The sequence below is a fragment of the Lupinus angustifolius genome, chromosome LG08, assembly GCF_001865875.1.
Source record: "Lupinus angustifolius cultivar Tanjil chromosome LG08, LupAngTanjil_v1.0, whole genome shotgun sequence".
NCBI lineage: Eukaryota > Viridiplantae > Streptophyta > Magnoliopsida > Fabales > Fabaceae > Lupinus > Lupinus angustifolius.
This window is the reverse complement of record NC_032016.1, coordinates 17815330-17829736: the sequence shown is the minus strand read 5'-3', so window position 1 is coordinate 17829736 and position 14407 is coordinate 17815330.

The window sequence follows — 14407 nt, the reverse complement described above, 5'->3', positions numbered from 1 at the left end:
TATTACTTCATGATGTTTATGATAAATGATGAATTATATGCTAAAATATATTTTATGTCTGAGTGTGATATTCTGAGTAAGTCCACGCCGTCAATGAATTTATGTTCATTAGATATCTTACTCTCTCTGCTGTATTGTTCTTGTTTGTATATGTTTGCTATGCAGATGTCCAACAACAACAGTCACATTCGAGGTTATCACTTCACCATGTCCCCGATGGGACAATGGAATAGTGATGGGCACAGGTACACATACACAAGCCCCTCTGGTCTGTCGTTACACATGATGTGCAACGGGTCATCGATGATGATCCCTCAACCTGACGCCTACATTGACACTTCTTTCACTTTGCCGACAAGGGGGCTAAGGTCTCCAGAGAATGGAATTCGGTATCCGCCAGTCAGGAGTGATGGTAGTCGTTCCCTTCCACGGTCAGATTGTTTGGGTGCTTCGTCATCCAGTAGAGCCATGAGGAGCCGGGTTCTTGGAGGAGGTCCCTGTAAGAAGACCAAGGTTTTGAGAATGTCATCCCCTCCGAATTATGCCGCGGGGTTATGGCACAACGAAGTGGAAGAAAAGGAAGAGGAGGATGAGGTCATTGAACTCGTAAATGTAGAGAGTTCGGTGGAGGTGATCGACCTCGTGTCTGATTCGGAAGAGGAGGAGGACCCAAGTGAGGGGTCCATCATTCCTGGAATCTTCTGAGTTAGCTTGTGGGCTCATCGATGTCCCCTTTTTGTTTTGATGGGGCTATGTTTCTTTTTGATTTTTGTATATGTTAGTGGCGATGTAGTTTCCGCCTTGTTGACTTAGTTTGTACAAACTAATTCTGACTTAATCGATTATATGCATTATGTTATTCAGGAAATTGTGAATCAGGTTAAGTTATCATTCGATAACGATAAGTTGATTTTCCGCATTCGAGTTACTTAAAGTGATGTCCCAGAAAAGGAAGGTTTTGAAAAGGAAACAATTTTATATCACCAATCAAAAAAAAAAATTACACATTTTTCCGCAATGTTTTTGAGAAGTATTTTTCGGGGCGTTACATCAGACATATGAGACTCTTTATTAAGAAGAGAATTCAGAGTCGAGTTCTTCGGAGGTGCAGGAGATTGATATAGGAGGGCTAACTGTGCATATTGAAGACAGAGTCGTTTGTGGAAAAGGAACAACTTTTTAATATTTTTAGCAATTATCTTTTTAGTATCCTTTCATTATCTTTTCAGTATTTTTTCTTTAGTATTTAAAAACTTACAGAGATGTATCAAAATACATATTATTTTCATTAATAAAATTTGAGTTTTCTTTTTTCTGCTGGATTTTAGAGTTTATCTATCAAATATGTGCTTGTAAACTTTTTTTATCATTCTAGGTTTGACGCTTGTCAAACCCTTTAGGATTCCGACTGCATCACGTGATTACACAACCTATTTTCTTTCTTTTTTTTCTTTGACAATAGTGATATTAAAAATTAGGCTTAAATATATTTTTGTCCCTTAAAAATATTTGATTTTAATCCATACACGTTAATTTTATGAGTATTGGTCATTTATATTCCAAAATTTTAGATTTAGTTAAAATCTACATTTGAACAAAACCAAAACGATCAACTAAAGTATAGACTAAAAATTAAGAAAACTTTGAGGGAGTAAAATCAATAGTATATATATTTACAAAGATTAAAAACATATTTAAACCTAAAATTATATAGCAATCTTATATTTCTTTATGTATCATACAATTTAGTTTAGGAAAAGGTTAACAAGTTCCCTAATGACATTGTCTAAGGAAGAGAAAGGAAACTTTAGATTAAAACATGATATTGTCATGTTGAGAGTGTTAAATTGGACTTAGTTTTCCTAGAATGATTTTCTTATGTAATATTTAAATAATGCCTCATCACACTTGTTAACACAACCCTTATGTAGATGGTCAAGAATATTTTTTATAACTATTTTATTAGAACTATGGATCAAAGTCCCCCATAAGTTTGGTAGAGAGATATTACACTAGAATTGATATTTAACAATACATATTCAAATATTGATAGCTGTATTGATCTACTTAAAGAAAATATAATTTTTAATTAACTAAAAATATAATTTTTGTTGAGTTAAATTATTCTTTTAAATGATAAATAAACTTATCTTGAAAAATAAATTATTTTAAAATATAATATATTTAGTCTTTTTTTAGATGATCTTAGATCTAAAACGATAGAACTGGAGTTGAATTTGGAATCCGAATTCTACATCCTTTTTTATATAATCCAACCATAGAATTAGAATATTAATTCATAGAATTGAAATTATAATTCTAATTATGCACGTCAAATAGATAGTAATATTGTATTTACAGCCAAGTATTAGAATTGGTTCTAACATACTTCAGTTAACTTCTTATGGATTGAGATGATGATAAGAGTTTTAAAAAAAACTAATAGACACATTAATGATTTAATTCCGGATACGTGATACACCTTTATATAACAGAAAAATAATATATTATGTTTGGACTTTAGATCGTATAATATATGCGATGTTACAATTTTGAAAGTAGAACCGATCCAAGACATAAGAATTTGAGTGATTAGTTTATTCTAGAGTTATATCAATCGGTCAGTGTACAGAATATGAAATTGCTACATATAGTGTCCAATGAATAGTTGTCTTTTCCTCAAAACTGAATTCAAACTATCCTCTTAATGTAACTGACGCCAGATAATTGGAATCAATGAAGCCCGTATATAAGATTGAAGACAATTTTCACCTATGAAACAGTGAAGAAACGAAACCTAAGACAGTGCACCTAAACAAACCTAAAACACAAAATAAATAAGAAGGTATAGAGTAACAACTCTATCCTTATTTCTTATGCAACTAATTAAAAAGTGATATTTAAATAATTTTTTTTTTAGAAATAAAGTTGTCATTGGAGATAGAGTTTTTTGGGATAGACGATCCGAATTCAAGCAAAGGTAGCATTAACGGCACTAAAGTGAGACGTGGCTGAAGAACAGTGGCACCTTTTGTTTTGTTTGCCAACTTTCAACCTTTATTTATTTTCTTTTAGGCTTTTTTGTTTTGTTTTATATTCTAGGACCTCATGACTTTAAAAACTGTTCATCTTTATCTTTGTTTGGCACTGAGGTTGATGGTTTGTTTTTTCCTTTGTGATCCGTTTGGATGATAAAAGAAAAGATAGAAATACATAGAGAGAGTTATCAAATACTTATTACGTAAAATTACTGAATTAGAGTCCACTTGCATTAATTTGGCTCTGTATGCTTACCCGGTTATCAATTTGAGTCTTACATGTGAACCTTTTTTACAGTATCAAGAATATCTATTTACTTTTTGAGTTAAGAATTAATCTCTTTCATAATACTGATTATCTCTCAATAAGTATTACTTTTAGAAATCAAATTTTTAATATTTTTATTATCTTAAGAATCTAATAAACCTTAAATGACTAAATCATTACCTTGGTTCACAGGAATGGATAAAAAAGATAAAAAAAGGCCACCGGAAGGGTTCAGTTAAAATAATAATAAAAAAGTAAAAAGTAACCACTTGATCCATCACTAACGATTGATTTAATTCTTGAGATTAGGAAATTATTAAATTATGTTGTGATTGACTAAAAAAGGAAAAATAATGTATGTATTAGTAGTTTAAGAGTTTTATACATTATCGATATATTATTTATGATTTATTTATAATCATCAATAATACTTCAGAAATTAATAAAAATAAATGATAGATAATATACCGATTGAAAATAAATCTTTGTACTAACAAACATTTTAAACAAATGGGTTGCAAGTAAAAATTTCTAATATGATAAATAGAAATGGTATATGTTGTAAATTCAGGGATTAAATTGACATTTTAGTTAACAAGAAATTAATTGAAAAAATAATATATGAAAAATGCAAGAGGTGGACGTGAGAGGAATGTGTTCTTTTGTTACAGCACTCTCCTTTTCTTTCTCTTGTGAGTTGTAGTTTATGGGCATATGGCCCCTCCACCCTTCCTTGCTCAATATGGGCTTTTCGATTGCTTTCTCTCTCATGGCCCACATTGGGACCCATTCATTGTGGTCCTCTTTGTATAAATGTGCTTCTTGTGAATCTTAATTAGGGTTGGCAAAATGTCAATGACATATAGCTTTGGTAATTGTGGCTCTTATATCTTTATATATGTTAGTAGATGTTTAACCTATTGATGTAAGGATTTACTAGATTTTTAGGTATTGTATTAGATCAAAGATCACAAATTCAATTCATGTGAGCAACATTTGTTGAGAGATACAACCACATATTTCAAAATGAACTAGTTTTTCTCGCATAAGCTGAAATTATACCCTTGGTTATATGAAAGAAAATATGTGTTACTAGCCTTAAATGATAATAATGCTGAAAATTAGCCTAGGGATTGCTAAGGATTTTCAATTTTGTGTGCACATGCTTCCATGTTCCAATTAATATAAGATAGTACAAGATGTGAATGTATTTTTTTATGCAATAAGATTAGTTATAATTCTTTTATTAAATGCCAAATCTTTTGCACATGGTTATGATTGCTTACAATTTACTCTCCACTAACACTACCATATTTTATATAGTAGTTTACTCCAGCCTACAATTTTCAGACCAGATATTGTATGCTAAATGAAGCACTCTTAAAGGCAAAATATCATTAAGGAAAAAAAGGAGAGAAAAGAGGCTGAACACTCCACTAATGAAGATGCTATTAGAAAACAATGGGATTGTTTAAGAGAAGAAATCTCAAGAGAAAATGGTCAATTAACCAAAAAATAACATGTTTTTGCTTAATAAGGGCACAAAGCCATTGTAGGATGCATCATTGTAAAGCTTATTATAAGGGAAAGTGAAAGAGGCAAGTGTCAAAATTTTGAGAAAAAGTTAAGAATAATTGTGGCTTTGTTTTAATTCATCATGCCTAGCTACTCCAACTTGCAACAATAATTTGATCATAAAGAGATGAAAGGAAAATATAAAGGAGATAGGAAGATCTATCCTTTTTGTGTGGAAACCTAATTTCCCCTATTTTTTTTTACTTATTGGGATTGTGGTGTGTGACATTTATGAGATTTATAATTAACTTGGACAAGAATATAAGGGAAAGAATGGTAGAGACATATGAAGGGGATAAGAAAAATGGAGAGGGGGGACAAAAAAAGAATCAACTTGGTGGATTGCTTAGCTGGTGATAGAAAAATCTAAGGGTTAATTCACATGGTAGACACAAAATGTAAGTGTTCATTCACATCACATGCACAACCCATGTGAACTAAACCTTTTGTCTACATGTAAAACTTTTTTTCATACTCTGTAAGTACAAAGCCAACCAGATCCACAATTGTAACATATTTAATGAGGGCATATGCATACTTGTATGCTTTTATAATTTTAATTTTCCCCATTACTTCCAAGATTTTAAATCAGAGTCCACCATCACATAAATGTTAGTATATATATATATAGATATACATATATATATATATATATATATTTATTTATTGTTGGTGTAAAGATTTATACACAATCAACATATTATCTATCATTCATTGTTGACGTAAAAATTTATACACAATCAACATATTATATCTATCATCCATTGTCGATGTAAAGATTTATATACAATCATCATATTATATATTATTCGTTGTCAATGTAAAGATTTATACACAATCAGCATATTATCTATTATTCGTTGGGTCAACATCTATTGTACCACAAGAGTGTGCCACTCCATGTGACACTTTCATCTGATTGATTGGAAAACATATATTTAAATTTAAAATTTAATAATAAAATATTTTTCTGACCAATCAGTAAAAGTAACACATAAAGTAATACTTTTTTTTGATAGAAGATGTGCTCCCAGATTTGTTCCTTCTTCATCCTTCTCACACCTTCAGCCCTATACTTTCTGCCTTTTTACCTTGATGTTGAACATGTTTCATATAAATATTTCAATTAACAAGTTGCAGTACCCATTTGTGTACTTATGTTCTAATATATATTTGTTTGCAGTAGTGATGGTACTTGTTCACATTTTATATTCGCACACTGCAAGTTACTAATTAGACATATAATATCTTTAATCTCATTGTAACTATCATTTTTCATTAAAAGCATAATAAAAGTAAGTATAAGAATTATTTTTCTAGCTCGTGAGGAAAACTTAACCATACTATATTGTTGGAGTCAAGTCACAAGTGTGACTTGTTATACTTATTTGAGCCTAAAAACTTGTTGTATAGTATCCTTAAATAGATTTATTTAAATTATTAGGTTGGTTGTAGGAAAACATTTATTTAAAGAAAATGTCACCTTATTATTTCTTAATCGATCTACCGACCAAATTATAACGTATACCTCAATTTCCAAAGTATATATTCTCTTTTTCATTTGTTATCTTTGGTAATTAATTATAGAGAATAAAGTATCTCATCAAGAGATAAATTATTTCCCCAAGCTATTTGCTATTAAAATTATTACACATGTTCTTTTTTTTAATTATTAGAATTATTTTAGTAAAAAATAATTAGATATGATATATGTCATAATTTTAGTGGATGAATGTGATATTTTATTATCTTAATTATGAGGAAATTTCTTTAAGAATAAACAAGAATAAGGGAAGCAAGAAAATAAACATCTTAAATCCTCTCTACTACACTTAAATTTAGTTATGTGAGAAACAATATCATGTACATGTATGGAACAAGTATAAAATACTTTATAAACACAAAATAGAAGAAAATGACACATTCTCCTACAAAATTAACTATAAATCCTCCTACACATCTATAATGATAAAATATGTTATAATGTGATACTTTACTCATCAAGTTAAAAATTTATAATTTCTAATCAATATTTGGTCATTATATATTTTAATACAATCATTTTAGCTATTTATCTAAGATATTATAAAATAAGTACTCTAATTTTAATAATTCATACCATTTCTAAAAATTAAAATATATATGAACTTAATAAGTGGATACACACACTAATTCATAGAAAATAATGAGAATCCTATATCTTAAGACATTCATATCTCAAATAGAATTAAAATAGATTGTGGAAGTTCTCAAGGATGGAAGTTGGATTTTTTTCTATGCAAGACGAACTCAATTATTTCACCCGAAATGAAGCCTGGATACTTGACTTAAAGCCTAAGAACAATTCTGTCTTTGGAACAAGATGATATTTTTTTGTGCTAGGCAAAAGGAAGCACGATTATAAACTCAAGATTATAATAACAGGAATGCATTAATTATATCGAAACTTTTGTGCTCTAGCTAAAGTGGAAGTATTCAAATTCTCATATCATAAGTTGCACAACATTATATAACTTTATTTCAAAATGATGTTAAAAGTGGTTTTCTAAATAGTTTAATTGAAGAAGTGTTTGTTAAACAACTCCTCATTTTGAAGATGTTGAAAGTGTTATATATTTCCTAATGATTGGTGAGATATCAATCTTAGAATCTTGAATGTCATGATTCTCACACATAATATAAAACAAGGATACAAAGTCGTACCCGAATCCATGTTCTCAGAATTACTCCTTTGATATACCTTTAGTTTTGGTATGATGGTTTTCCTCAACCAAATCCTTAATTCATTTTGGGACATTTGTTTTCTCTCTAATGAGGAGAACTGAAAATTATTTGTGATTTGGTGTCTTGGGGACCATAATCATTCCTTACGTGTTAATTTATATGGTTCTCATTATCCTCTATAGGCCAACCATATGAGTATGCACTCATTAAACTCATATTTGTTATCAGTTTCAGAAGTCTTTTAGGTTGTCATTAATTATATCATTTGTTTTGTAACCCAAGAAATATATAGTCAATATAATTGTATTAAATATATGATGCACACCTTAATGAGAAATTATTAATTTCTAATAGTCTCCCATTTGGGCTTCATATTTTTCCTAGAACAATTAAATCACATATTCTTTAGGCGCACGTCCGTAAGATATTTATATTTAGACTTCTCCTTAATACAATCTGATTCATCTCATATATCAACTATAGAACCACAATGACTTTCATCACATTCCAATGTGACTTGATCACGATGATCACCATATTAATATACTTAATGGCATAGATCAAATATGGATGAGTGACATGAAAATTTCATGCAATATGATCTCAAGCATGTCTATTTCCAACTGATCTTTCTTTATTCTTCAGTAAGATCAATCCAAAATCTTTAATTGTAACACAATAGTTACAATACTCAATGATATCTAAATTCTCAGACCTCAGATAAGTGAGTATGTACTCATTTGTTCTCTTTAAGTAACACATAATACGTTTGACTGCCTTCTAGTGATGCATTACAGGATTGCTCAAATATATTTTGAAAAGTCCCACGACATACGCTATGTTGGGATGTGTACAAATTTGAGCATACATTAGACTTCCTACTGTAGATGCATAATGGATATTTTGCATCTCATATCTTTCAATGTCATTTTTGGGCACTGTTCAAGACTAAACTTGTCTCCCTTAGCTATAGGGGTACCCCCCAGTTTATTGTCTTTCATGCCAAATCTATCTAGGACTTTATCTATATAGATTTCTTGTGACAATCTTAGGATACCTTGAGAACAATCTCTTAGTATCTGAATACCTAATACAAAAGAAGTTTCCCCAAGATCTTTCATTTCGAAATTATTCATTAGAAATCTCTTGGTCTAATGCAATAATCTTATATCACTGCTAGCAAGCAATATATCATTGACATATAATATCAAGAATATAAATTTACTCTCACTAAACCTATAGTACAAACAATCATAAACTTTATTTTCCTCAAAACTATACGAGGTAATAACTTGATGAAACTTGTGATTCCATTGATGATAAGCTTTTTTAAGGCCATAAATGGTTTTCTTTAATTTGTATACCATAGACTTTGATCCAATTGACACAAAGTTCTCTAGTTGCACCATATAGTTTATTCCTTTAATGTCACCATTTAGAAACACAGTCTTAACATCCATATGATATAGCTCTAAATCAAAATGAGCTACTAGTGCCAATATTTTTCAAAAAGAATCTTGCAATGATATTGGAGAGAAGGTTTCTTTATAATCAATGTATTTTTTATGAGTGTAGCCTTTAGCAACTAGGTGTGCTTTATATATGTCAATATTACCATTTGAATCCCTCTTGGTTTTAAATATCCATTTCCAACCAATAGGTTTCACACCTTTAGGTAATTTAGTAGGATCCCAAACGTCATTATCATGCATAAACTTCATCTCATCCTTCATGATATCAATCCACTTTTGAGAATTAAAACTTTTCATGGCTTGACAGAACTTCAATGGATCATTCCCTGTTAACCCAATGTCATTCTCATGTTCTTAAACGAATACAATATAATCATCAGGAATTGCATTTCTCTTCTCTCTAATGGATCTCCTTAATGGCACTTCTAATTTTGAGGTTGTTGAATTTGTTGTATAGATGCTTGAAGAAGAACCTCATTGTTGTCTTGTTCTGCAATATTGTCAGAAACAATATTATGAATATTATCTTCTATCACCGATGTTGTTCCTTGAATGGTAATAGGCACAAGAACTTGTTCACCATCAGTGATAGGTTCTTCCTCATAGATAACATTCCTTATATTCTCTTCCTTCCCAAAATTGACATCCTCAATAAATCTTGCATTTCCCGTCTAAAAAAAAGTCTTGAAGTGGGATCATAAAACTTATTGCCCCGAGAGTGTTCAACATAGCCAACATAGTAGCAGCTAACTGTTCTTGAGTCCATTTTTCTTTCATGCGACCTATTAGGTTGTGCCTCAGCTGGACAACCCCAAATGCGCAAGTGGTTTAAGCTTGGTCTTTTATTACTCGAAAGCTCATATGTGGTTTTGTTAACTACTTTACTTGGCACCTTATTAAGAATGTAAGTTGTGGTATTCAAAGCTCCCCTAAAGAGACTCTGATATGGAAGATTGACTAACCATACTTCTCACTATATCCTTAAGAGTTCGGTTTAATCACTCAACAATACCCTTCATGCTAGGTTTGCGTAACATAGTGTTTTGCAAAACAATTTCACATTCTCTGATGAAAAACACAAATAGCCCTTTCATAGCATCATTATTGTTCTTTTTTTCTTATTCTGAGAGGTCATTATCAAAGGAGTACTTCCAGTCTTATCTCTCTGCAGTCTTTGTTTCTCTTCACAAAGTGAGATATAAGCTCATTCATTTGCCCTTCTGAGTGTTATAACTCACTTTGAATTGCCCAAAGTGTACAAGAAGCAAGATAAAAACCAAGTACACGAGCAAGTCATCATCAAGCTCTAACTTAAGTGACTTGAATTTTGATGCAAGATTAGACATCTCCATAATGTACTCCTTTATGTTCTCTTTTTGCTTTATACTTCATGAAGATGAGTTTAGCCGAAAGGCTATCCGTCTCCACCTTTTTATTTTTGGCAATGTATGGTTCTATTTATTCAAGGAACTTTCTTGCACTCTAATCCTTGGAAGTAGAGCCCCAAAACGTTTCTAGAATAGAGCATTTCGTGATCATTATATATATTCGGTTAGAGTGTTCCAATTTCTCAATTTTAACCTCATCAAGGATTTCTAGAGTAGAAATGTTTTTCCTCCATTTGAAGTGTCAGATCTAAATCCATAGAGCCGAGAATAATTTCTACGACTTCCTTATAGACCTTAAAGTTTGTCCCATTCAGCAATGAGATGTTCTTAGTTTGAGCATAAATATTTGTAGCACTAGTGAAAGAACAAAACAAATTGCAACCATTCTTATAATTAAACTCACATTCAACTTTAATACTTAAATTCAAATAATGGTGGGGCACATCACGAGTTGTCTAGCACAACATTATATTTAACTTGAAAGTGATACACTCAACGTAGTAATCAAACATTGATAATTAGTCATGTCAAACAATAAACATTTCTTTGGACCAACTTACTATTCACATGTAAAGTCATATGATTATCACATATTTATTGCTACAAGTATATTTGTAATTTGGGCCAAATAGTAATATTCCTTTGGGCCGGTCACTATTTTATATCAATCACTAATGATACTTTTGTTTTTAATGGTCAAACATTATTATAATACATGTCAAATAATAAACTCTTATTGGAATTGATTTATCATTCACATATGCAACCTTATAATAATTACATGTTTATCATCACATGTGTGTATATAATTCGGCCAAATAATAATATTTTTTGGGCCAATTAATACTCACATGGATACATATACGCAATAGAATTTGACTTTTATTATAAATAATTCACAGAAAATATATCATTTTGACGACTTCTTGTTTAATAGGTTCACATAAAATGTCAAACAAATTTTTCTAAAAGAAAAAACCATTTAGTTGAGTTTGATTCATCACTTAATCCAAAACATATATTATATACTATAGCCTATCGACAGTATTACATAATTCTCGTCACAAGGATTTGAGTTTCGAATTCCAGTGATGATCCTTTTGAATTTTCCCTTAAAAAATATTATCATTTTATACATGACTAAACATGACATGACACACTGTCCAAATGAAAACAATGTTTCAATAATAACAACTCTTTAATAATGCAATCAGCCACCACCCAATGCAACAAATCATAAGTGTTGCAACCATTTAAACAAACAAGTCAGTTAATATATATAAAACAAGACATGTTCACATAATAGACGCATCAGAAGATACCAAACACATCATTAATTTATATTCTTTGGACAAAGAAATTAATTTATAAGTAATACTCTCAACATAATGATCCAATATTAACAATTAGTTATGCAAACAATAGCCTTTCTTTGGATTGACTATTATTCACATGGATTTTTTTTTTATAATTGATACATATTTATCATCACATATATGTTATTATTTGGCCAAATCGTGTCTTCATTTGAGCCGAAAACAATTCGCATAAATAATCTCATACTCATATGTGTAATTTTAATCAATATCTACAATAGAGGTTACTCTGACAATATATGACATCAATTAAATTTAAAAATAATTAACAGACAAGAGGTAAACAATATGAGTTCATTATAGAAAAACATAATCTTGGAATTACAACCTTCAAATTTGGTATCTTTTTATGATTAACAAATCTAATCCCACAATATAATTCCAAATCAAAAAAGATATATTACATATATATCAACACATAAAAATGGATGCAATCTTAACCAAATACAAATTAGATCTAGAGTGAAAAGCATAAAAAGATATATGCAATTCATTATAAAAAATTCCAAATCGAATATGATCATGCATATCTTAAAACATATATGTAACACTATATATATACACTTTCACACACTAACATAGTAAACTATATATAATTTTAAGCATTAATCATAACCATTATATATATATATATATTAACTTTAATCAGTAATTCCAGACATCACAACAACCTCAAGTTGGAAACAATAACATATGTATATATGTATATTTTAATTCACGATATATACATGGTCATGAATTCCAGACTGTATATGTATAAAATAAAAACATATCTTATACATATACTTTAACAAATTGCAAAATTGTAAAGTGACAAAAGTCAATATCCAACACAAAGACATTAGTGCACATATAATATACATATTGCATAAGAAAGTCATCAAAGTTAATGCAATATCATGCACAAATCTGAATATATACTTTAACATATGTTGCAAGGATTCATAATACAAATTACTCATGATTCAAATAAGGAGAAACACATGAAAGTTATCCTCATTATTCATAAATATTCGATTTTCATAACCAATAGCGGAAGCATAAAAATCCTCAAATTTAAAAATTAGGATTCTTAAAAATTAGTGGAAAAACAACTTTAATGACGAATCATAAAATTCAGAACCTAAAACTCTAATACCACTCGTTAGATATTTTCTAATGATTGGTGAGATACCAATCCTATGATCTTAAATCTCATACTCTCACGCATAATATAAAACAAAGATACAAAGTCATACATGAATTCATGTTCTCTGATCTACTCATTTGATATACTTTTTGAGAGAGTTTTAGTATGATGACCTTCCTCAACCAAATCCTTAATTCCTTTTGGGATGTCCGTTTTCTCTATGATTGGGAGAGATGAAAACTATTTGTGATTTAGTGTCTTGATGGACATAATTATAGGGTTTACATTATCCCTTATAGGCCAACAATTTGAGTATTCACTCATTAAGCTCATATCAATTATCACTTTCAGAAGTCTTTTAGATTGTCATTAATTAAACCACTTGTTTTGTAACCTCAAAATAAATAGTCAATATAATTGTATTAAATACATGATGTCCACCTTAATTACAAATTATGAATTTCTAACAAAAAGTCCAGATTATTTTTATAAGCTTTTCCATGCTTTGTATGGGCTGAAAGAGGCACCTCACCCATGGTATAAGTGGCTAATTCATTGATCAAAATTCTTATATATAGATTTCATTATATTCCTAGCATATGTTGGTGATATTGTGTTTGGGCAACTAATGAAAAATTTGGTGAAATAGTTTCAAATCTAATGAAAGTTGAATTTGAGATGAGCAGAAAATGTTTTTCCTTTGATTATGAATCAAATAGACAAGTAATAGAATTTTCAAATATTATTAAGTACGAAAATTATCTTAGATAATATGGATAACTAAGTATTTTTTGACACTAAAAGTTTACATAAATATCATTCATACTATGCATTAAGTTAAATAATGATCAAATCTTATAATATCAATTTTTAGATCATTCCAGATACAATGGATGAAAAGATGATAGACATGAAAGCAGAAGATAAATCTAAACAGAATTATTAGATAAATATATGCTGAAAAGAGGATAAATATGAGAGTATAAAATAAATCTAATCATAATATTTGAAGATAATGACTCTGAAATCGGGATTAATGGGATACCATGAGGGTTATAAAAAAAGAGAGAGGAGGAAGAACACACATAATTAACTCTCTACAACCTTGCTTAGAAGAAGAAGAATGTCTACTACACATAAGGCTTTGGTTTCCATGAGGATGAGGAGCTAAACCTCTTCTATCTGGAATTATATGTAACTATTTAAACTCGATATATCCAATATGATTTTATGTTTTTAATACTATTTTATTGTTTTTCATGTCTACTCTTGTTTCTAATGCTTGTTTGGTGTGACAATCCAATGCATGATTTAAGGTTTGAATATTTTTGAATGAGAGTTTGATATTTATAGTAGACCTAGAACATATCATCTAGTAACATGTTAATTCTAACAATTTTATTGAAATAGTCATTATAACATCCAATTTATTATAAT